This window comes from Bos mutus, chromosome 9 (assembly GCF_027580195.1).
Source record: "Bos mutus isolate GX-2022 chromosome 9, NWIPB_WYAK_1.1, whole genome shotgun sequence".
Lineage (NCBI taxonomy): Eukaryota > Metazoa > Chordata > Mammalia > Artiodactyla > Bovidae > Bos > Bos mutus.
The window spans coordinates 60,792,499-60,815,962 of NC_091625.1; the positions used below are offsets into that span (position 1 = coordinate 60,792,499).

At 45.9% G+C, this 23,464-nt stretch overlaps 1 protein-coding gene across 5 annotated transcripts in view; it reads right to left on the reverse strand.

Moving 5' to 3' along the window:
- Nucleotides 1–23,464, reverse strand: part of ANKRD6 (ankyrin repeat domain 6) — a 182,362-nt gene that overhangs the window by 93,042 nt on the left and 65,856 nt on the right. Inside the window, exon 1 of one of the 5 annotated variants that reach the window (XM_070376598.1) lies at nucleotides 9,677–9,697. The exons of the other annotated variants lie outside the window; for them this stretch is intronic. The gene's annotated coding sequence lies outside the window, so the exon portion shown is untranslated. Of the gene's footprint in view, nucleotides 1–9,676; nucleotides 9,698–23,464 lie in introns of those variants that run through there. 5 annotated transcript variants of the gene reach the window in all.

Consider the following 23,464-nt stretch of genomic DNA (forward strand, 5'->3'; position numbering starts at 1 on the left):
CTCTGGAGGGACAAATCTTTCAAGTTCAGAAAATGACTTCTCCATAAAACAGGTTTTCAATGAACTGTTTTTTCCTTTCGGCAAAGGCAACAGTCACAGAGTAATTACAGGCTTGACACCTAAGAGGGTCATAAATTAATTGAAAAGCTTTGTACCTCCCCCGACTTATCTCTCCTTTGACTGTCAGCAAGAACCCGTTAGGGAGGCAACACGATACCAACTCAGTGGTTGGGGACAAATGCTTCAAGTCAGCCATAAAAGTATCTAATTGTCTTTGAAAATTAAACTCTTCTATAGCCGAGCCATACGTGGTTGCATTATTAATATTGCAACTTGACACAGGAAAAAAAAAAAAGACCTGCCCCATCCTCCAAGGGATTCAGACTCCTAGGACATCAGTCTGTAATTTAACATAACGAAATAGACATCTAGCTAACAATCCCCCCATATCCTGGGGGTGTAAATGTATTTTCAAGTCATCTTGAGGAGACACACAGACTCAAAAAATACATGCGTTAATATATACTGGATTTCAGAAAACCAAACCTTACTACTTATTGGCACCAGGTACTATGTGACATCCCTAGACTCACCTTGCCCAGGTCACTCAGAGTATCTGGCTTACCCCACAATCCCACTAGGTGTACAGAAGTGGCAGACAGGGAGAGAGCTGCTTTGGGGAGAGTATGGTGATCATGAAGAGAAGCTTTTCTCCACCCACATGCATTCACGGTGGTTGCTGGCGAGGGGGTTCTTGGACAGACTAGAAATACCTTCAAGAAGGGCAGAGCAGAACTGTTCCTCAACTGGATGTCAGCTTGGCCAGCAGACTTGCTAACTTGCCCCTGTTTACTGGGGCAGAGGAAAAGACAACTGAAGATGATCTAGAGAAGACTCTAGGGTTAAGAGGGACCAGCCTCCCCACAAATTCCAGATTCTGGGTTCCTAGGACATATGGAAGCGGGTCTTCGAGAGTGAATCCAAGAGGAGGGAACACTGTGGAGCATGTATGGGCTCCTTACCACATCGGGCTGCTGCTGCTGCTGCTAAGTTGCTTCAGTCGTGTCCGACTCTGTGGGACCCCATGGATGGCAGCCCACCAGGCTCCGCTGTCCCTGGGATTCTCCAAGCAAGAACACTGGAGTTGTTGCCATTTCCTTCTCCAATGCATGAAAGTGGAAAGTGAGAGTGAAGTTGCTCAGTCGTGTCTGACTCTTCGCGACCCCATGGACTGCAGCCTGCCAGGCTCCTCCATCCATGGGATTTTGCAGGCAAGAGTACTGGAGTGGGGTGCCATTGCCTTCTCCAAGTTGTCAAATACATAGCACATTACCTGACCCTTATTAAGTGCTGTAAGCACTAGCAAGTACATTTATTATTATTCTATTTGAAGCCCAGATTCTATATGACTAGTGACATGACTTTGGGCAAGTCCCTAACTTCCATGGGCCTCTGTAAAAGTAAAGATAATCATATGTACTTCACAGGGTTGCATGTGGGTATGTTAGAGTCTCATAACTTGTAAACGCTTAATACAGTGTAAACTATTAGTATTTTAATTCATTCATTCATTGGATGACCTTTGAAAAGGCATGTAACAGCAAATCAGAAATGCTTCCTGCCTCCATGGAACTTAAAGTCTAGTGGGAAAGGTTGGCACTGAGCAAGTGATTCTAAGTGTGATATTAAAGGGAAACTTAGTGTACTCTAGCAATATATAGCTGAGGGAATGAACCTAGCCTGGGAGATCAGGGAAGGCCCCCTTAAGGAAGTGGAATTCCAGATGCACTCCAGGTGGAATAAGCAGCTTGCACAAAGCCCCTGAGTCCAGAATTAGTGTAGCACATTAGATAAGCTGTGGACAGATGACAAAAAGCAAAGAGAAGTGTGATAGTGAATTTTATGTGTCAACTTGCTGCACCACAGGGTGCGCAGATATTTAGTCAAACACTCAGGATGTTTCTGTAAGGCTGATTGGGGATGAGATTAGCATTTAGTCAGGGGATTTGAGTATAGTAGATTCCCCTCCATAATGTGGGTGGACTTCATCTAGTTGAAGGTCTGGCTAGAACAAAAAGAGAATCCTCCAGCAGATTGCTTTCAGACTGGAATTGAAACATCAGCTCTCTTGGGTCTCCAGCCTGCTGGCCCAGTCTACAAATTTTGAATTTGCGAGCCTCCATAATCACAACAGCAAAATCCTTATAATAAATCTCTTAACACACACACATCCCATTGGTCTGTCTCTCTGGAGAACCTGACTAATACAGGGAATAAGGAGGGATGACGTTGTGTTGCGGGTGGAGGCCACTCAAAGGTCCAGTGATCCAGTGACGGGAAGAAAAGGCAAGGAAGGTGTATGGGGCGATGGTGAGCCCTGAGAAGGCATTTAAGAGGAAGTCCCGCGGCCAAATCAGCAATATTGAAATGGTCTGCATGGTGCGGCATGAAGAGCAGAGGGATGGGGCAACGGTAGGGCCCAGGGTTATCAACGGGACTACTGTTGCTGCAGCATCACAGATGCAGAGGCTTGGACTGGGATAAGGATGCGGAGATGCTGAAATAGAAGGATCTGAGAAATATCAACCAGTCTTCATCCATGTGATTGGGTAATAATGTCTTTTCTCTTAGAAAAGTGAGATAAAGCATCCTATGGTTCTCCTTCAAGGAAAGTACTTGCTAGTACAATGGATTCACTGCTTCTTCTAGTTGGAACATATTTATTTGCCCATATCTTCCATTCTATTGATTCCTCTATCTAACAGTGACATAACCATGAAAACAGAAGCCAAGAGAAAGAACAGATCACAGTGTTGGCTGAATTCCCAGACAGGAGCACACCTCTCCATCCACCGGTCGGGGCAAGGGGGTGCATGGCCACAGGCACACTGAGCCACCTCTTGTCTCCACAGACAAGCTCTCTGGGTCACAGAGCAACAGAGATTAGGCCTCCCGTGCTTACGACTCCTAAAACTGACTGAGGTTAACAAAGCTTCCTATGAATGCCCATGACAGCATTTTTAGATCTGTGTGGGGCAAATAATCTCAACCATCTTTTTAACCCCTAACGTTCCAATGCAGAAGATGAACAAATAGATTTGCTCCTCAAAGCACCCTTTCTGCTTTCTAAATGGTCTTCCATTGCACAGCATGAGGAGTGAAGGGACCAGGAGAGCTCCGTGCGGCTGCTGGTGGAACCTCTCCACCCGGCATAAGGTCTGACTTTCAGCATCAGGTTATACATGTATCTTGGGAACATTTTCAAAGCAAGTCCTCCTGACCGAGTTTCCTGCATCCTTTATTTATTACTCCAACCTGGGCCCTTCCTGCTGGGCTGGCCTGGCCCCAAGCTGGAATGCTGTAAGTGGAAGGCCTGATGCAGTCTGGGCACTGTGCCAAGTGAGGACCACTGATGCTCTGTCTCTTTGAGTAGGAACTAGGCTCCTTAACTCCCTGCTGCCACTGAAGGGTTTTATTACTCACTTAAGGTCACCCCAGAATCAGGTCACACAAAAAGGGATTCCAAACAGTATTAAGATAGTTTACATGCCTCACTCTGTGCCCAATTCAGGAAACGGTAAACGGACTGTAAAATCCCCTGCCGACTTCAAACACTGAGAACTGGTCAGGCCCCCCCCAGTCCCTGTCTCCAGCTGTGGCCACACTGCAGAGCCAGGCACAGGACTTCCAGGGCTCTATTCCTTGAGGGTTCACAGATGGAAGGGTGCTGGGCCAGGCTGAGCGGAGGGAACAGGAGGCTCAGAACCCCCACTTCAGTGTAAGAATGTTTACCCCTCTAGGCCTTCCAGAAGTCAGCACCAGGGCACTGGGGAAACACAGGATGGATCGGACCACTCAAAGATCATTCAAAACCAATGGTAACCAGGCTTGCTTCAGCAGCACATATACTAACAAAACCTACGGTAACCAATCAGGAGTTTGGCATTAGCAGATACACACTCCTGTATATAAAATAGATAAACAATAAGGACCTACTGTATAGCACAGGGAACTGTATTCAATATCTTGTAATAACCTACAATGGAAAGTAATCTGAAAGAGAATACACACACACACAAACACACACACATATATATATATATCTGAATCACTTTGCTGTATACCAGAGACTAATACAACACTGTAAACTATACTTAAATTTTAAAAATATCAATGGTAACAAGACCACTCACACACATGTGTGCATGCACACATACACACACACAATTAGCACCTCAGAAGCAAACCAGCAGCCTGTGGCAGCAAGAGGTGACTGCAGAAAATATTAAAGGTACAAAAAGACCCGACAGGATGGAGATGCTAGTTTTCCAGGCCAGACCAGATAGCAGGACGTACAGCCTGCTGCCAGCTGGGAGCCCTCAAGGCTAGGGGTCCACGTCTCTAGGAATGGAGCTCTGGGCACAGGGACCCATTTTTAATTTTCTTAAAGCAGAGCAGAAAGAGCTCCTTCCTATGGATGAGAAGTTCAGCTGAAGGCATTTCCCTTTCCTGCTGGTTGGAGAATTATAAAGGTTATAATTCTAACCTGCTACTCTGGCTCTTCTTCCATAGGGTGAGAAGCATATGAACTGATGTTATTCTCTTTTAAATTGTATATGAGCTCATTTCATTACAGAAACATGTTGTATAGCCGAACAGACTGCACCATTATCAGACACTAGAGGTAAGAGCATGTAGCATTAGAACCAGTATCTGACATTAGACACCAACCCAGCCCAAGAGACTGATTCACGCAGTAAACTCCTCAAGAGTAGTGACTTTCATGTATTTATTTCAACAAGCTCAGCACCAAACACGGTAGTGTCCTAAGTGGTTGTCGAATGAATAAATGATACTAGCTGCTCCAGCCACTGAGAAACCTGCACAGAGAGAGGTGTGGATCTGGCAACTTTGGCATATCACAGACCCTGTGACATCAAACTTTCCACAGCTTCTCTTACGGTAAAAAGGGAGAATTCTAGATCCAGAAGGGAGTGGAAACTCTTCTCTGGGCAGGATAGGAATGAGTTATCAGGATGATAAATATAAAAAAAGAACAGTCCCCTTGTGGCCATAGAGCACTACGTCTCAGCTCTTTTGAAAAGTTCAGTGCTTGCCTTTGTCACTTTTTATGAAATACCTAAGTATGTGTGTGTGTATGTGTGTTCAGTCGCTCAGTCACGTCCAACTCTCTACAATCCTATGGTTTGTAGCCCACCAGGCACCTCTGTCCATGGAATTTTACAGGCAAGAATCCTGGAGTGGATTGCCAAGCCCTCCTCCAGGGGATCTTCCCAACACAGGGATCAAGCCTGTATCTCTTAAGTCTCCTGCAGTGGCAGGCAGATTCTTTACCACTAGCACCAGCTGGGAAGTCCATACCCTGAAAGACCCTGAAGTCTTCCAACCGTAAGTTGGTCCAGTAATAGAAAAAAAGTCTTCCAGCAAATGAAACAACTGACAAAGGATTAATCACCAAAATATACAAGCAGCTCATTCAGCTCAATACCAGAAAAACAAACGACATAATCAAAAAGGAGAAGACCTAAACAGACACTTCTCCAAAGAAGACACACAGATGACTAATAAGCACATGAAAAGATGTTCAAAATCACTTATTATTAGAGAAATGCAAATCAAAACAAGGAGATATCACCTCATACCGGTCAGAATGGCCATCAACAAAAAAATCTATAAACAAAGAACGCAGAGAGAGGGTGTGGAGAAAAGGGAATGTTCTTGCACTGTTGGTGGGAATGCAAACTGACACAACCACTATGGAGAACATATGGAGAGTCCTTAAAAAAAAAAAAGGGAATAAAACTACCCTATGACCCAGCAATCCCACTACTGAGTATATACCCTGAGAAAACCGTAGTTGAAAAAGACACAGGTACCCCAACATACATAGCAGCACTATTTACAATAGCCAGGACATGGAAGCAACCTATATGTCCATCAACAGAGGAATTGATCAAGAAGCTATGGTACATATACACAACGGAATATTACTCAGCCACAAAAAGGAATGCATTTGACTCAGTTCTCATGAGATGGCTGGACCTAGAGCCTACTACACAGAGTGAAGTCAGTCAGAAAGAGAAAGATAAATATCATATATTAACACATATATATGGAATCTAGAAAGATGGTGCTGATGAACCTATTGGCAGGGCAGTAATGGAGATGCAGAGACAGAGAAGAGACTTGTGGACACAGGGGAGGGAAGAGAAGGTGGGACTGATTGAGAGGCTGTCACTGAAACATGCACAAAACCATATGTAAAATTAGATAGCCAGCGGAAATTTGCTGTATGATGCAGGGAACTCAAATCCAGTGCTCTGTGACAAACTAGAGGGTGGGATGGGGTGGAAGGTGGGAGGGAGGATCATAAGGGAGGGGACATATGTATACTTACGGCTGATTCATGTTGATATATGGCAGAAACTAACAAAATATTGTAAAGCAATTATCCTCCAATTTAAAAATAAAATAATTTTTTTAAAAACTTTCTTTAAACAACAAGGTCCTACTATATAGCCCAGGGAACTGTGTTCAATATTATCCTGGGAGAAACCACCCAGGATAAGAATATAAAAAAGAACATATATATATAAGGACTTGCCTGGTGGTTCAGACAGTAAAGCGTCTGCCTACAATGCAGGAGACCCAGGCTCAATCCTTGGGTCGGGAAGATCTCCTGGAGAAGGAAATGGCAACCTACTCCAGTATTTCTTCCTGGAAAATCCCATGGACAGAGGAATCTAGTGGGCTATAGTCCATGGGGTCGCAAAGAGTCAGACACGACTGAACGACTTCACTCATATGTATATATATGAGACTCGGTGTGTAACTGAGTCACTTTGCCATACAGCAGAAATTAACACAACACTGTAAATCAACTATATTTCAATAAAAAATAAAGAAAAAGCATTCTTGAAACATCTCCTTAGATCCTCTGAAGGACAATCTTTGAAGGCAAATTCCCTCTTTATATTTACCAAGAGCCAACCCTCCCCAGCTGATCCCACGAAGACACCCGCTCACGAATGCAAAAAACCAAACTGCCTCTCAAAGCTGCCACCACGTTCCCTCCTGCCTGAATTCCCAGGGAGTGTGGAAAGAGAAACAGAGGTCACCTGGGACACACGTGTACCTAAAAGTTAAAAAACTCTTTTCGGTAATGTGATAATCACCACCACATGTGAATTTCATCATTTCTTATAATTTGTTGTTCAGTCGCTAAGTTCATGTCCCACTCTTTGCAACCCCACGCGTACACCAGGTTTCCCTGTCCACTATCTCCCAGAGTTTGCTCAAACTCCTGTCCATTTCTTACACGTTATCTATTTTGCTTCAAAAAGGAAGGAAGATGTTAATCTTGTCCAATGCAAGACTGACTGCCCAAGATGCTGCAGCTCCTTAAACATCATCCTCTCCTGAGGCCTACCCTCCAGCGCCCGGGCACAGATTACCATGGTTAATTGTGGGAGAATAAAACAACAGGCTGAAGAGGCTGCTCCAGCTCTCAAGGGGAAACCCGCCATCTCCATATGACCAAGATAGACCCTGGACACAGAAGGTCATCCCAGCTTCGCTGCCTAGGGATTCTGGTGACCTGGAGCAATCCCTGCATCTTTGATCCCCCTGATGTGCTGAAGGCTGCATCTCAGGAGGGTCAGGACCAGGCTTTGGGGCACCAGAAGTGACCCCCTTCCTCCTTATGCAGTGCTGGGGCCAGATACTGAGACCAGGAGGGTGCAGTCTAAATAAGTGCAGCTCAATGTCATGAGACTCTCCCTCCTAATCTCTCCTGGAAGAGAAGGAGGGAGAAATCCTCCTAGAACCAAGAGACGTTAGTCCCTCAATCTTCAGGGGCTGCCCTATAAAAATCTCCCAGACCACTGGTGGATACTGCTGACCCAGGAAGCTAAAATTCCTTCTACAGATTTGGCAGAGACAAAAAACGTATCTGACAAAGTGAAAGTGACAAACCGAACAGGGATGACAAACAATTCCTGATTTGGAAGGATATCAGCTTATTTAATGACCTATTAAGAAGGGTCATCTCACATACTGCTTCAAGGAGACACCCCCAAATTATCTCATTTCTCTTTTTAATTGAGACAGATTTGATAGATAACACTGTGCTATTTTCAGTATTTCATTTCTTACTTTCCCCTTCAGCAGAGGTGCTGGCCTCAGCTCACTCTGCAGGAAGCTGTTTGGCAGCTCGTTCTCAGTATCTGACGCCGTTTCCCTCTGACCATTCAGAGATGCAGCTGAGTGCCATCAGCACCTCCCTTGCCCCAGCGACAGCCTAGGGAAAACCTGAATGGTGGCTGCCTGCCCTACACCAGAGTTCCGGGAACTGCAGCTTCTACAAAGCATCTCCCAGGGACCCTTCTCCCATGGTTGCGTACAGATTCTTTCAGGCCAGGAATTAACAAGATTCAGGACCAAGGAAATCAACCCTGAATATTCACTGGAAGCACTAATGTTGAAGCTCAAGCGCCAATACTTTGGCCACCTGCTATGAAAAGCTGACTCACTGGAAAAGACCCTGATGCTGGGAAAGATTGAGGGCAGGAGGAGAAGCGGGTGACAGAAGATGACATTTGGATGGCATCACCGACTTGATGAATGTGAGTCTGAGCAAACTCCGGGAGATAGTGAAGTACAGGGAACACCGACGTGCTACAGTCCATGGGGTCGCAAACAGTCAGACATGACTGAGCGACTGAACAAAACAAGGACTATATACCAGGCTCAAAAGGGAAAAAAAAAAGGCACTCAGTTTATCTATATACACCGATAGAGGATTCTTTCTGGAGAAATGTACAAACTCACACCAAGGCATTTCAACTGCCAACACAGTCCAAAGAACTTTAAAAGTATAGATTAGGGAATTCCCTGGAGGTCCGGTGGTTAGAACTCTGTGCTCTCACTGCCAAGGGCCTGAGTTCAATCCCTGGTCTGGGAACTAAGACTCCACAAGTAGGGGGGCGTGCCTAAAAAATAACTACATTGTTTTTTTTTTAAGTATAGGTTATAAAACAATGTATACCTAATATACAAATTTTGCTTTTACAATTAATGTGTATTGTAAATGCCTGGAAGAGAGGTTGGAAGGGTTTATACTGAAGAAATAACGCTGCTCCTTGGGAGATGGGATTAGGTGATTTTCTTTTTTGTGCTTATACATTTTCTCAAGACTTTTTGTAAGAAAAACATTTAAGGGCTTCCTTCTCCAGTGGCTCAGTGGTAAAGAATCTGTCAATGCAGGAGACACGGGTTCAAAGCCCAGGTCTGGGAAGATCCCTCATGCCGAGAAGCAACCAAGCCCATGAATCACAACTACTGAGCCTGTGCTCTAGAGCCCAGGAGACGCAACTACTCAGCCTGAGCGCCCTAGAGCCCCTGCTCTGCAATAAGAGAGGCCACCACACAAGAAGCCTGTGCACAACTACAGAGGAGCTCCCACTGACCTCACCCAGAGAAAAGGCCACACACCAAAGAAGAACCAGCACAGCCAAAAAGTAATCAGAAAAATATTTAAGTAACGAGGGAAAAAACACATTATTTTTACAAAGGGACCTAGATTTGATCCATCCAATTCTCTCCAGCCCCACAGCAACTACCCAGGCCCAGGCCCCCGCCATCTCTTGCCACTCACCTGGATCGGTACCAGAGCCTGTCAACCAGGCTTGTTTCACCTTCTCTGGTTGCTTCTCACTGAGGCCGGAGTGCTCTTTTAAAAACAAGAAATCTGATTCTGTCATTTCTATTCTTAAGGCCTTTCACAGCATGGTGGCTGCCCTTAGGAATCAACTTACAACTCTTAACAGGAGGCACTGGCCCCTTGACCCCAGCCTCACCTCTTGGGGCTTGCCACACTCTCAAGTCCTGCCTTGGCAACAGGCGCGTCCCTCATCTGGAACTCTCCCTCCCTCCTTCGTTGGTTTAATCTTCACTCATCTCTGAAGCCTGATTCTGGGTGTCACTTTCCTAGGGAGACCCTCCCTGACCCGCAGGTCCAGGGAAATCCGCTGTGGGTTTCTCTTTGTGACGCTGAGGAGACTTGTCATTACTTGTTTAACTTCTGTCTCCTGGGATGGATTGTGAGCCCCAGGGTGGCAAGGACCACTAGAGCCCCATCTAAGCACATAGTAGATGCTCAAAAAGTACTCAATCTGGGGGATTCGACGGCAGTCCAGTGGCTAGGACGCTGTGCTCTCACTGCCAAGGGCCTGGGTTTCATTCCTAGTCAGGGAACTAAGATCCCTCATGCTGCACGATGCAGCCCCCCACCAAAAACACTGAATTTGAATACTTTACTTTTTCAAAAATGAAGTTCTGAAAACCGGAGCAGCATTAAATAAAATCTCTATATTTCTCAGCATGCTGTAACTGTGATACTTAAGAAATCGCATCTTAAAGAAGAGAATGTGGGAGGACAAACTCTTATTTTTTGCAAATTTTTCTTGTAGCTACATACCTACTGCTCTCTCCTAAGTCAAAACAAACAGTAACACTATCATAATCAAAGCTAATATAACTGGCCGCCTTTTAAAAACATGCCCCAGTCTCGTTCACATGAAACAAGAAGAGCTGGGTTTGCTCACCCCTTCCACTCTGCAGCCTAGGATTTGAAGTCTAGAGGAATACTTTTTGGCTGCACCTCGAGGCGTGTGGTATCTTATTTCTCCAACCAGGGATTGAACCCAGGCTCTCAAGCACTGAGTCCTAACCACCAAACTGCGAGGGATTATCCCAAGGCAATACTTCTTAGCTGGTCCCATGTGGCTCAGAAAAACCACTAATAATCCAGGAATCAGTGAACTGTCAACAGAAGATCATTCTCATATGACCTTGGACCCCTACCTGTCTCATCTTTCATAGCTGTGATAACTGCTGTGATATTTTTTTGAGTCTTCGCTATTTGTTGTAATGCTGATAGATTTGCAGCCAAACATACACAGCACACTCTTCACGCATCTGTGCAGGTAACTGCCTGATGTTTACGTGGCTACGCAACAGACTGGACAGGTGGGCTATGCAACCGATTAGACAGGGGGAAGCTGAAGGACTTTCAGGAAAATGAGAAGTGGTACCACATTTTCTTATTCTCACAGCTTGAGTTCATTTGCCCAACCTCTTCTCCAACGTTCTAAGAAAGTCAGTGACCCACACACAAAGTATCAAATGATCCAAAGAATCATTTCTGTTTGGTTGGAGAATTCTCCAGGCAAGAATACTAGAATGGGTTGCCATGCCCTTCTCCAGGTGATCTTTCCAACCCAGGGGTGGAACCCAGGTCTCCCACATTGCAGGCAGATTCTTTACTGTCTGAGCCACCAGGAAAGCCTATTACTAAGGTACTCCTTGAAATACTAGGCACATCAGAGATTACATCAGTCAGGATGGACTCAGTGACAAACAGCCCCCGCATCTCAGTTTCTTTCACACCCCAGCTCTGTCCACTCAGGGTTGGCTGGGGCTCTGTTTCCTCTCTGACTTGCCCAGGCTCACAGAGAAACCATCAGTCCCCAGGGCATAGAGAAAAACAGATCTGGAGGATCATACAATAGTGATAACACGATCTAGCTCAGAAGTGACACAACATACTTTTCACAACTCAGTGGCCACAAGCAGTCACATGGCCCCAAAGACACAAGGAGGTGAGACGCTCAAGCCTATCACATGCCTGTAAAACAGAAAGCTTTGAAGATTCAGTGAACAGCACTGATGTTTGCATAGGGAATCGGGGCCAAGTGGGGTTAACAGCATGGGTTGTATAGCCACCTCATCTTGGAGAGGTCACCGTGATCTCTTCGTGCCTCAGTTTTCTCATCCAGAAAATGGGGATAGTAACCGTATTTACCAGCTTCCCTGGTGGCTCAGTGGTAGAGAATCAGCTGGCAATGCAGGAGACGTGGGTTCGATTCCTCAGTTCCCTAGAGAAGGAAATGAAAACCCATTCCAGTATTCTTGCCTGGGAAATCCCATGGACAGAGGAGCCTGGCGGGCTACAGTTCATGGGGTCGCAAGAGTTGGACACAACTTACTGACTCAACAATAGCAACAACAATCATATTTACCTCCTAGGATGGTTAGAAGCAGAGAAGGCAATGGCACCCAACTCCAGTCCTCTTGCCTGGAAAATCCCATGGACAGAGGAGCCTGAAAGGCTGCAGTCCATAGAGTTGCGAAGAATTGGACACGACTGAGCGACTTCACTTTCACTTTTCACTTTCATGCATTGGAGAAGGAAATGGCAACCCACTCCAGTGTTCTTGCCTGGAGAATCCCAGGGAAGGGGGAGCCTGGTGGGCTGCCGTCTTTGGGGTTGCACAGTCAGACATGACTGAAGCGACTTAGCAGCAGCAGCAGCATGGTTAGAAGATTAAATAAGAATTTCTATCTGGAAGGAATTTAGAACCTGGCAAGTAAGTACTACACATAAGCACTACATAAATACTACACAACTTGTAACTATTATTTTGGGAAAATAATTCTTAAGGCAATGCTTTTATTTTGGGGGTAATATACTTCATGAATACACAGTGTGTGAAGTACCAGCACAGAAGCCACACACAAAAGTGGGTACAAAATGAACACTGGCCTTTATGAGCGGAGAACCAGGAGCCCCAGGACCTACTTGGCTAGGCTTCAAATCAGCTTTCCCATTCCTTGGCTTCCAGGTTTCTTTCTTATCTTTACAAGAGGGGCTGTACAGTACAGGGTGATTGTCAACATTCTCCAGCACTAAAGACTTGGAATTCTTTGATTCATGGGTCACTGACTTGATCTGATAAGGTATTTTTCATTGTTTGTACTCTTTATTCTTTGACCATAAAGGAGGATCCTCCCATTTGAATCAAGAGGACACTGATATGTTCTCTACCTGGTTCAGGAAGGCCAATATCTCCACTCCAACTGCTCTGGAAGAGCTCCCACTGCGCCCACCGACCACCAGGAAGCTGCCAGGAGAGGGGCAGGTCCTGGGTGCATGTCCAAGAAAGAGGCTCACCTCCCAGGAAAGCAGAGGGGGGTTGGCAGTCACTCAGAGGGCAGCTGACCTCCCCCAGGGCAGGATGAGCTCTCCTTCCACCTCTGGGTGAGGGCCCCAAAACCCTCCACAAACCACTCCCCACAGCACTCAGGAGGCACCCCCCTCGTCTTTGCCTCCCCACCAGTGTCCTGGGTGGGGGCTTCACCTGCGATAGAGGAGCAGTAGCTATCATCCTCCTGGTTTAAGGGAGCCAAGCATTCCCAGAGAATCCTTCCCTGTTATCCAGTCTGGCCCTGTTCTGGGGTCAGGAACAGGAATACACATTTAAAAATTAGGGGGGACTTCCCTGGTGGTCCAGTGGTTACGACTCTGTGCTCCCAATGCAGGGGGCCCAGGTTCCATCCCTGGTCAAGGAACTCAATCCCATGCTGCAGCTAAGAAGTAGCACAGCCAAAGAAATAATTTTTTAAAAAATTTAGAAAGATGTGCTTCGAGGGGGGAAAAAAACTTTCAATAGAAAGAAGCTTTAAAGAGCAGAGAACCATCTACAATATTTCAACCTCAAAGGAATACACTGAGTGTGTGAATTAAAATGTCTGTGTACCTAGGAAAAGTAGTTTTGGGATGCTGCTATATTTCAAACATTAATGACCACGTCTAAAGATCTCAGTCTGGGGAGCTGAGGCCCCTCCTGTTAGGAGCCATTAAAGCTGCCTTCCCCGATGCAATCCAGTCCTCGGAACCCTTCCTGCTCCGCTGTCTGGGAGCAGAGTCTCGTTCTGCTTCCCACTCCACCTGAAGTTCTCGCTCTGCACTGGTGTTAGCATCAGCCCTGGCTGGAATGCCACATCAGGCAAGTCTCACCTTTAGGGCAAAGCTTTCCCTGAATCCTCCAGCCCCACTCCATCATTTCTGAGTTACTTACTGTCAACAGCACCCATTCTTTAAAATAAGGAAAGATACTAAATATTTAATTTGCATAAAACTTCCATATAAAATGTTTTCACATTTTTAATGACAAGCTTAGGTGTACATTTGTGTCTATAACTTTTTTTTTTTTTGCTGCACTGTGTGGCTTGTGGGATCTTAGTTCCCTGACCAGGGATTGAACTTGCATCCTCAGCAGTGAAAGTGTGGAGTCCTAACCATTGGACCATCAGGGAATTCCCTGCGATTGTAACTTTTTATATTAGGTTATATAGTTGTGATTGTTACATATAATTGTTTTTTTTTAATTGAAGCGTAGTTGATTTACAATGTTGTATTAATTACTGCTGGATAGCAAAGTAATTCAATTATACATACATATATATATTCTTTTTATATTCTTTTCCACTAGGGTTTATTACAGGATATTGAATATAGTTCCTTGTGCTATACAGTAGGACCTTATTGTTTACCCATTCTCTATATAAAAGCTTACGTCTGCTAATCCCCATCTCTCACTTGATCCCTCCCCTAATCCCCTGCCCCTTGGCAACCACCAGTCTGAACAGCACCCATTTGAAACTGCCTTGTGCCATCTTTGAAGGTTCAAGCCATCAGCTATGTGAGTGAGCCCTCTTGGAAGTGAGCTGTCGAGCACCAGTCACGTTGCAGATGACTGTAACCCCTGGCCAATGTCCAGACTGCAGCTTCTCAGGGAACCTCAAGCCAGAACAACTCAGAGAAGCCATTCCCCAATTTCTGACTCATAAGGACCAAGTGAGATATTAAGTGCTTATTGTTTTAAATAAGTTCCAGGAATTCTCTGGTGATCCAGTGGTTAAGACTGTGCTTCCACTTCAGGGGGCATAGGTTCAATCCCTGGTCAGGGAACTAAATCCCACAAGCCACGCTGCTGCTGCTAAGTCGCTTCAGTCGTGTCCGACTCTGTGCGACCCCATAGATGGCAGCCCACCAGGCTCCCCTGGCCCTGGGATTCTCCAGGCAAGAACACTGGAGTGGGTTGCCATTTCCTTCTCCAATGCATGAAAGTGAAAAGTCAAAGCGAAGTCACTCAGTCATGTCCGACCCTCAGCGACCCCATGGACTACAGCCTTCCAGGCTCCTCTGTCCATGGGATTTTCCAGGCAAGAGTACTGGAGTGGGGTGCCATTGCCTTCTCCCACAAGCCATGGGGACTGGCCAAAAAGAGCCCTTAGTTTGCAGTAATTTGCTATGCAGCAATAACTACCTGACTATAGATGGTAAAGCATCTATAACTGTAGGGAATAAAGCAATTTTAATAAAATATTGATGGTGGAATTTAGGTGGTGGCTATACAGATGTTCATTGTAAAATTCTTTCAGCTTTGCTGTACACAGGACAACTTTCATAATCAAATGTTGGAGGGGAAAGTGCAGGCTGCACAGGAAAAAAACGGCGGCTGATCAGTCCATGACACAACTGCAGTAATGTTTCCCGAACGACAGAAGAGAATGATTTAAAAGGGTTACCAAGGAATACAGTGTACTTTGGAAACGGATATCTTTAAAATGTTATTAATTTTATATTTTTACTATTATTGACTTTGTTTTACTTTTTGACCTCGTGGCATGTGGGATCCCACTTTCACAGCAAGGGACTGAACCCGCTCCCCTGCACTGGAAGCAGAGTCTTAACCACTGGGCCACCAGGGAAGTCCCCTATACACTTAACTATTTAGTACATAAAGTAGTATTAGATATATATGTGGCACTTTACTGATTTTTTTTACCCCAACCTCCAATTTTCAGAGAGACATTGATCTGCCAATTTCTGTTGTATCATCCAGGGCACTCTTCAGGAACCCCATAACTGATGCATGCATGCTCAGTCACTTCAGTCATGTCTGACTCTTTCGCGAGCCCACGGACTGTGCCCCACCAGGCTCCTCTGTCCGCGAGATTTTTCTGGCAAGAATACTGGAGAGGGTTGCCATGCCCTACTCCAGGGGGATCTTCCCAACCCAGAGATCGAACCCATGTCTCCTGCATCTCCTGCATTGCAGGCGGATTCTTTACTGCTGAGGAAGCCCCATGACTGCTCGGACTTACTATTATAGCAAAAGTAACCTGTCCTTCAGATGAGGTCACCAGCAGCCATCGATCCTATCTGGTTTATGTTCATTCTGGGCTGATTTAGCTCCCAAACTAATAGGCCAGCTTAATTCTCTGCCACTTTGTCAGGTAATGGTTAGAGAAATTTGATTAACTTTTACAAAACAGACTCGACACAAAGCTGCAAGAAATGGCTATTTCAGGGCTCCAGAGCACTCAGACTGGTCAGAACAGTGTCGATGTCAGTTCGTGTTTTTGTTAACCTTTACTTGGACCGGACACTCACTCCTGCATATTTTTATAATGAAAACAGTCTGCTAAAAGTGCTGTTCATACCAAATGTTGATCACGTCATTTTAGATAAACGGTGTGACTAGCCTAGTCTTTTTAAGCAATGACATGAACCATAAAAGCATTTTGTGATAAACAAATTCAGGCTCCATACTTTCTCCAAATTTAAATAAACCAAAATCTGATTGTCAGGTCTACTTTGTTTATTTTACAGACATCAGAGGGTCACCACAGTGTAACTGATTATATGAGCTCCTCCATTATAAAGTACACAGCACTGTACCAAAGATAAGCTGGGAAAATATTGACAGTTGGATTTGGTGTTTAATGTAGAGTTTTATGCTGCGGGTGGTATCTTCTCAACACGGGCCAAGCTAACAGAACCGGAAGGAGGGGCCCCACCATACCCACTGCAGGCAAGCGGGATGTCACCGGAGACGGGGAGGCGGCGTGTTTGACCTCACCTCATCCTCCTCCTGGCTGGAGGGCAGAAAACAAAAACTACACTTTGCAGACCCCACACCTGCAGTTAGAGTTTGGGCTGCGATCCAACTGGAGGCACCTGCGCAAAATAGGAAGACAAGTAGAGGCCTGCCCTGTACAGCAGTGGCTGGCAAGCAAGGTGGGGAGATGGGAGGTTTTCTGCAGCAGCATTCCAGAACCATTCTCTGTGGTGATGGCCAGCCCTTCCCCATTCGGGCTGCCTGCTCCCTGAAACCCAGGCCGGGAGTGGGTTCCTGAACCCACAGTCCCAGTTAACATCTTCTGAGCTGGGAGTCCGCTGGTCGGCCCATTATTCAAACTTTTGGGAATCACTCTGGGTGCAGCCTAGGGCTCCTCCGGGCTCTGCCCCTTCCAGTAAGTCTGTGACCACTTAATTCCCATCTCTTCCTGAGTGAAGTCCTGAGAGTGGTTTCCGTTTCCTGCACTAAATGCTTACTTATTCATAACGGAAATCCTGTATCTTTTGCCATGATTAAAAAATGGGAAGGCAGTTATCCCTCTTCCGTTTACTTTCCAAAGCTCAGTCTTTCAACTTCAGGATGGGTGACAAGTGCTGAAACAGCACGTTAGGCGCTCGGGTGAAGGGCAACCTGAGAACCAGAGTCCTGGAGGAGGGTCAGGCCCACTGCCTGCAGGAGGTGGAAGATGCCCAGGAAAACCCAACAAAAAGGCCAAACTCAAGTAGACATGACATGCCAATCAGCCATCACACTGCCTGTGAACACACGCGATGTGGAAACCAGGTGCTTCACCGTCAAAGCTCACACCACGTCAGGTATGAGAGCAGCATTCTTTCCTGTGTGGTTTAATCGAGTGCTTCCCCTGGTTTCAGTGATTTAGATCTGCAGGGAAAGGCAGGGGGCATTCTATTTGGTCTAAAGCCAGCAATTGTGAGTGCCAGTCCCAGCAACTGCTACAGCTGACCAGATGGACAAGTCTCTGACCTGACTGCTGTGTGTGTGTCAGGACTGCCCAGCAAGACAACAAGCAACAGTAGCAGCTGGCCTTTACCAAGGACCCACTGCATGCCAGCAGCAGCTGTATGCACCTCATTTAACCCTACAACCGCTCCATCAGGCAGATATTACTCAGTACACCCACAATCTGACCACTTCCCCTCATTCCCCTACCACATCCTGGTCCAGGCCTCCATCCTGTCTCACCTGTGGGCTGCACAGCCTCTTGCCTGGTCTTCCTGTTCGAGCCCTTCCCCTCCCCCCGACTATCGCTCATCACAACTGCCAAGCTAAGGAGACCTTAGGCCAGATTGTGTTACTCTCCTACATGTTCAAGCCCCCTACCCCTATCCCCGAACATGGCTTCCCATATGGCCCAGAAGCCCAGGTCTGCACCATGTCTACAGAGCCCTCCAGTATCAAAGGCCTCCTCTTTCCTCTCTGATCACAACCATTAGTCCCCTGGCTCATTCTACTCCAGCCACACTGGCCTCGCTGCTACTCTTTCAAAACACCAGGTACCCCTGCCATAAGACCTCTGCATGGCTGTCCCTCTACACAGAATGTACATGGCCCTCCCACTCGACCCCTACAGGGGTTGGCACAAATGTTACCTTATCGGTGATGCCTTCTCTGACAACCTTATTTAAGACTGCAGCCTTAGCACCTAGCATTATTTGTTTACCATGTTTCACCCTCCTCTAGCTCCACAAGGGCAAGAACTGTTTTGAATTGAACAAATAGATGACCACTCTAAGGGACTGGTTAGCTTGTCCCTGTCCGCAGAGGTAGCGATGAGCAGTGCTAGGGGCCAAATTCAGGTTCCATCTGACTCAGGAGTCCACATTCCATGCAGGGCACCCAGAACCCTGCTTCCACAATTCCACAGGGCTGTTAGAGATGCAGCAGGCTTAAGATGAACACTTGCACCGATGTGAGTCTACTGACTTTCTGTCTTCTCCTCTACCCTGGGCCTGTCCACACTGCTTGCTAAGCAGGCAGAGAGCATGACTTAGAGGCAATGGGACCCCCTTTCCCTGTCCTCCTTCCAGTCCTGCCTTAAGAGCCCCAGCAGCTAAAAAGCATCAGACCAACCAATGTTCATTTAATGCAAACAGCTGGGCAGGCGCCATTATTGTTGTTCTTTAATCACTCAGTCATGTCTGACTCTTTGCAACCCCAATGACTATAGCCCACCAGGCTCCTCTGTCCATGGGATTTCCCAGGCGGGAATACTGGAGTGGGGTGCCATTTCCTTCTCCAGGGGATCTTCCCGACCCAGGGATCAAATGCACGTCTCCTGCCCTGGCAGGAAGATTCTTTACCACTGAGTCACCAGGGAGGCCCAACAGGCATGGTAGTTGTAACCTGGTCCCTAACCTCGGCAAGAGGGCTCCTGCAGATGACTTCAGATTCTAGCTGCAAGGACTGCATGGGTCCAAGCCAAGCCCTCTGGTGCCTGCAGGGTGCAGCCAGTGGAGGGGTTCCTGCAGCATCAGCAGGAGGCTGGGGAGGGGGCAATGGAGGGGCTACCGTCTGGGGTAGAGTGAACTTGGAGCAGCAGCAGCAAAGGATGGGCACGGTCCTGTGAGAACCACCCCAGTTGCACCCCTCTCTGTGTTGAATGGAATAATTCTTTGAGGAGGCAGACCGTTAGCTAGAGATTGGCAGACTTTCTAGTCATACCACATATTGAGATCTCTGTGTTTTTAATTAAGTGAATTAAAATAAATAACAGGATTAGAAGAGTCCTGCCACATTGTAAGGCCTACATTTCTGTAGTTATTATCATAATGGGATTTAATTGCTATATTTTCTCGACAAGAGCCAAAAGCTCCGAAAGGGTCCTGTCAGGTAAGGAACACGAGGATCAGATCTGCATATGCTTTAATAGCTGTTTTTTCAAAATATTTATTTATTGCCCAGACAGTTCCAAAAAACAAGACTAGGCTGTCAGCCTGGTAGACAGGGATATGGGCTTATATCCTTTCATATCTCTATTGAGATGCTGAAATGGTTATTCTGCCTGAGATAATTACAGTTAGATTATTCTTATTATGGTTATGTTAATTATTGGAATATTATTTTATTTAAAATGACTATATACACGAAAACAAAAATAAAAATTTAAGTAAATAGGCAGTGTAAATCCCAGCTATGACTGCTATCGTAATGATTCTAATTATTGCTGTGAGGAAATGTGGTAGACCTCATGAGAAAACATTACTAACATCCAATAACCAGTGAGGAAATAGAATTTTTAAAAATTTAAGGCAAGTGTAATTTAACGTTAATGAGAATGCAGGGACTAAGTAATGGTGCTAACTTCGTATGTACAGCAGCAGCCAACTAGAACTTTCAGCCGAAAACCAATGAAGGTGAACACCTGAGAATCTATTCTGCAAACCAGACCCATTAAATTCAAGGAGGAGAGAAATGGGGCAGGTCAGGGTGGGCTGGGGCATAAGGTTACCCGCAGCACATAGTTCAAGTCTATGCTCCATTTGCTTTTTTTTTTTTAATTGAAGGATAATTGCTTTACACAATTTTGTTGTTTTTTGTTTTCTTTACTTTGAAGAGCTGTCTCAAAGTAAAGACTCAGCACCATGATGCCCTTTCAATGAAAAAGAATGAAAAAGAAGAACCTGCGCTATAGCACTCAGTATTAGGCAACACACAAACGCCCATTCACTCCAGTGTGAGAAACATCTTTTTCAAGGATTTCCCAGACAATGTCACCACTGAAACCCCTCCTCAAGGCACTGAAATAGTTCGCTCTGATGCAAGGATGCTGCAGGATACACAGTTGACAGAAGGTTAGAGACAAGGGTGTCAGGCCAAGCTCTGAATAAGATGGGCGTTCCCAAGGCTGGGAGTCGAAGAAATGTTTCCAGAGAATGTTTAAGCTGAAGGAGTTCTAAGCAATTGACCCTACAAGGATTGGTGCTCGTGCTCTATTTGCCAAGAAGGCCCTTCCCTTTTGAATGCAAATATTAATCAAGCCTCAAGGACTCCAAGAAGAGCAGATCCGAGAGATGCTTTGCTGAAAGTTTTCATCTGTTTTTATAAGCACGTGTTCCTTAAAGGGTGTGTGTGCGCGCATGTGTGCTAGCTAAGTTGCTTCAGTCATGTCAGACTCTTTGCGACCCTTTGGACTGATCCTGCCAAGCTCCTCTGTCCATGGAGTTTTCCAGGCAAGAATACTAGAGTGGGTTGCTGTACCATCCTCCAGGGTATCTTCCCAACCCAGGGATCAACCCACATCTCCTGAATTGCAGGTGGATTCTTTACTACTGAGCCACCAGGGAAGCCCCTTCTTAAAAGGTGAAACCCTGAAAATAGGAATCATACTGGTGCTTCTCTAAGAGATCTCGATTAGACAAGTCTACAACTTGATGCTGCAGGTAGCATTTATGTCGGAGAAGAAAATGGCAACCCACTCCAGTGTTCTTGCCTGGAGAATCCCAGGGTCGGGGGAGCCTGGTGGGCTGCTGTCTATGGGGTCGCACAGAGTCAGACACGACTGAAGCGACTTAGCAGCAGCAGCAGCAGCAGCATTTATGTACTATGCAAAAAGCATTCTGGGACTTCCCCTGTGGCCCAGTGGTTAAGACTGCGTTTCCAATGCAGGGAGTGTGACTTCAGTGCCTGGTTGGGGAAGTTTTACATGCTGCATGGTGCGGCCAAAAAAAAATAGGAGACGCACTCTAATCACAATGCGTTCTGCAATTAGGATGTGGAAAAATCAACTCCTAAGAAATGGCCCCATGTGCAAGCCTCATCTTGAGGCACATTCCCAGCAAAGTCTTTTAGATACAGTAAAAGCTGTGCATTTCTGTGCTGGAAAAAATATGAGTAAGCTGGGCACAGTCCTGACTTTGCTAAGTGCGTCCCTATTATTTTTATTACTTACTCAACCCATTGCCCTGGCCTGAAATCAATTCCCTTGGACCTAATAAATCAAAATAAAACAAGAATCAGAAATTTAAACTGCGACCCACGGTCCTGTTACATGACCTTGTCTATGATTAATGCCCAAAACCATTAAAAGCATTATTGTTCTAATGAGAATATAAAGCCGTTTACCATTCCCAAAGTGCTTTCCCAGGCCACATCCCCTTTCATCTCCACCCAGGACCTGGGAGACGGCTGCTCTGCCATCACCCCTATTACCTGTGAGAACGTTTGGAAGAAGATGCACCTGGTGCCAGAGCCAGGACTCTTCCACTTCCAGCTACTATTCATCTTTAATGCATTTTTTTTCTTTTTACTTATTTCAAAAAGTATCACATGATACTATTAATAGTAGGACTGCCTGGAAGACAAATGCACTGAAACTAACAAACTCCAGGCCCAGATGCCTCAGAGACTTTTCAGAGTGTGGTTCTGCAGGGTCGTTAGGGGTTTCAGTGGGCACTTCATGCTTTTCCCCTCACTCCCTAGCTTGCAGGGCTATCAATCCCGACTTGGAAAGCAGCCGTGATGCTGGAGGCTTGAGGCATCAAGGAGGGCACTGTAACAGAGGTGAGAGGGAAGCCAGGCTACACTTAAGAGAGGTATGGGTGGGAAGGGGCCATCTCCAGGTTGCTCAAATCAGTGCAGCAGGGTCTCCAGAGTCCTGGGCTGGCTCTAATCAGTCCTGACTAAGGCTAGTCAGGGAAGTTGATGACATCAGTGTTTCTCACCAGGCATTTCTGGCATTTTGAACAGGCACATTTGTGCTGTGGGACTGCTCCACGCCACCCAGGCTGTTGGTACCCTGGCCTCTAGCTGCTAAATACCAGTGGCATCCACAAATACTGAGACCTCCACCCCTGGTTGAGAACTGCTGGACTAGATATTATCTAGGACTTTCCTGGCTTAAAATTTCCCAAGTCCAGAGTGGCCTTAGGTGTGAGAGTGCACTGAAGTGGCAAAAAAGCTACAAATACACCAATATCACTGAAGAAGAATGCATTTAGCTGCAAATAACAACAACAACAAAACAGTAATAGTAATAACCTGACTAACCAGGCTTTGTGACATAGGGGCTTATTTTCACCCCATATGAAGCAGCCCTGAAGAAGGCAGTCTAAGATGGGCAACAGTTCAATAATATACTCAGGGACCCAAGCTCCCTTTGTTTTTATACTTTGCCAAGCTCAGTGTGATGGCTTTAATCCTCACATCAGCTCATGATGCCAAAATGGCTGCTCTGCCTCCGGGTGTCACATCTAGGTGTCAGGTAGAAAGAAGGCAAAAGCATCAAAGGCTTTTTATATTTTACATATATATTTTTATTCAGCAGAATTGGCCCTATCTCATCAGCATCACATGGCCACCCCTAGCTAGAAAGTGGTTAGGAAGGTTAAACATTCAAATTTCCAGTCTCCATCACAGAGGAAGGCAAGGGAGAAGGCGGCTGGGAATGTGCTTCAGGATGGCCTGCCTCAAGTGGCAGCCACAGGAATCTTTATCTAATTGTGTGCACATTCCACAAAGAGGCTAGCCTTTATTTTATACTCAGTAATTCTGTAAACAACGAATGTCTATGCAGGACCAAAGCTCTGTAGGAGTCTACTTCTCCTTGACTATTCCAGTTTAAATAAAACTCCATCTCATCCACGGCCAACTGGGCCCCTCATCAACAGAAATTATGGCCAAAGAGTATTTTCACCTTGGTCACCATTTCTGACTAG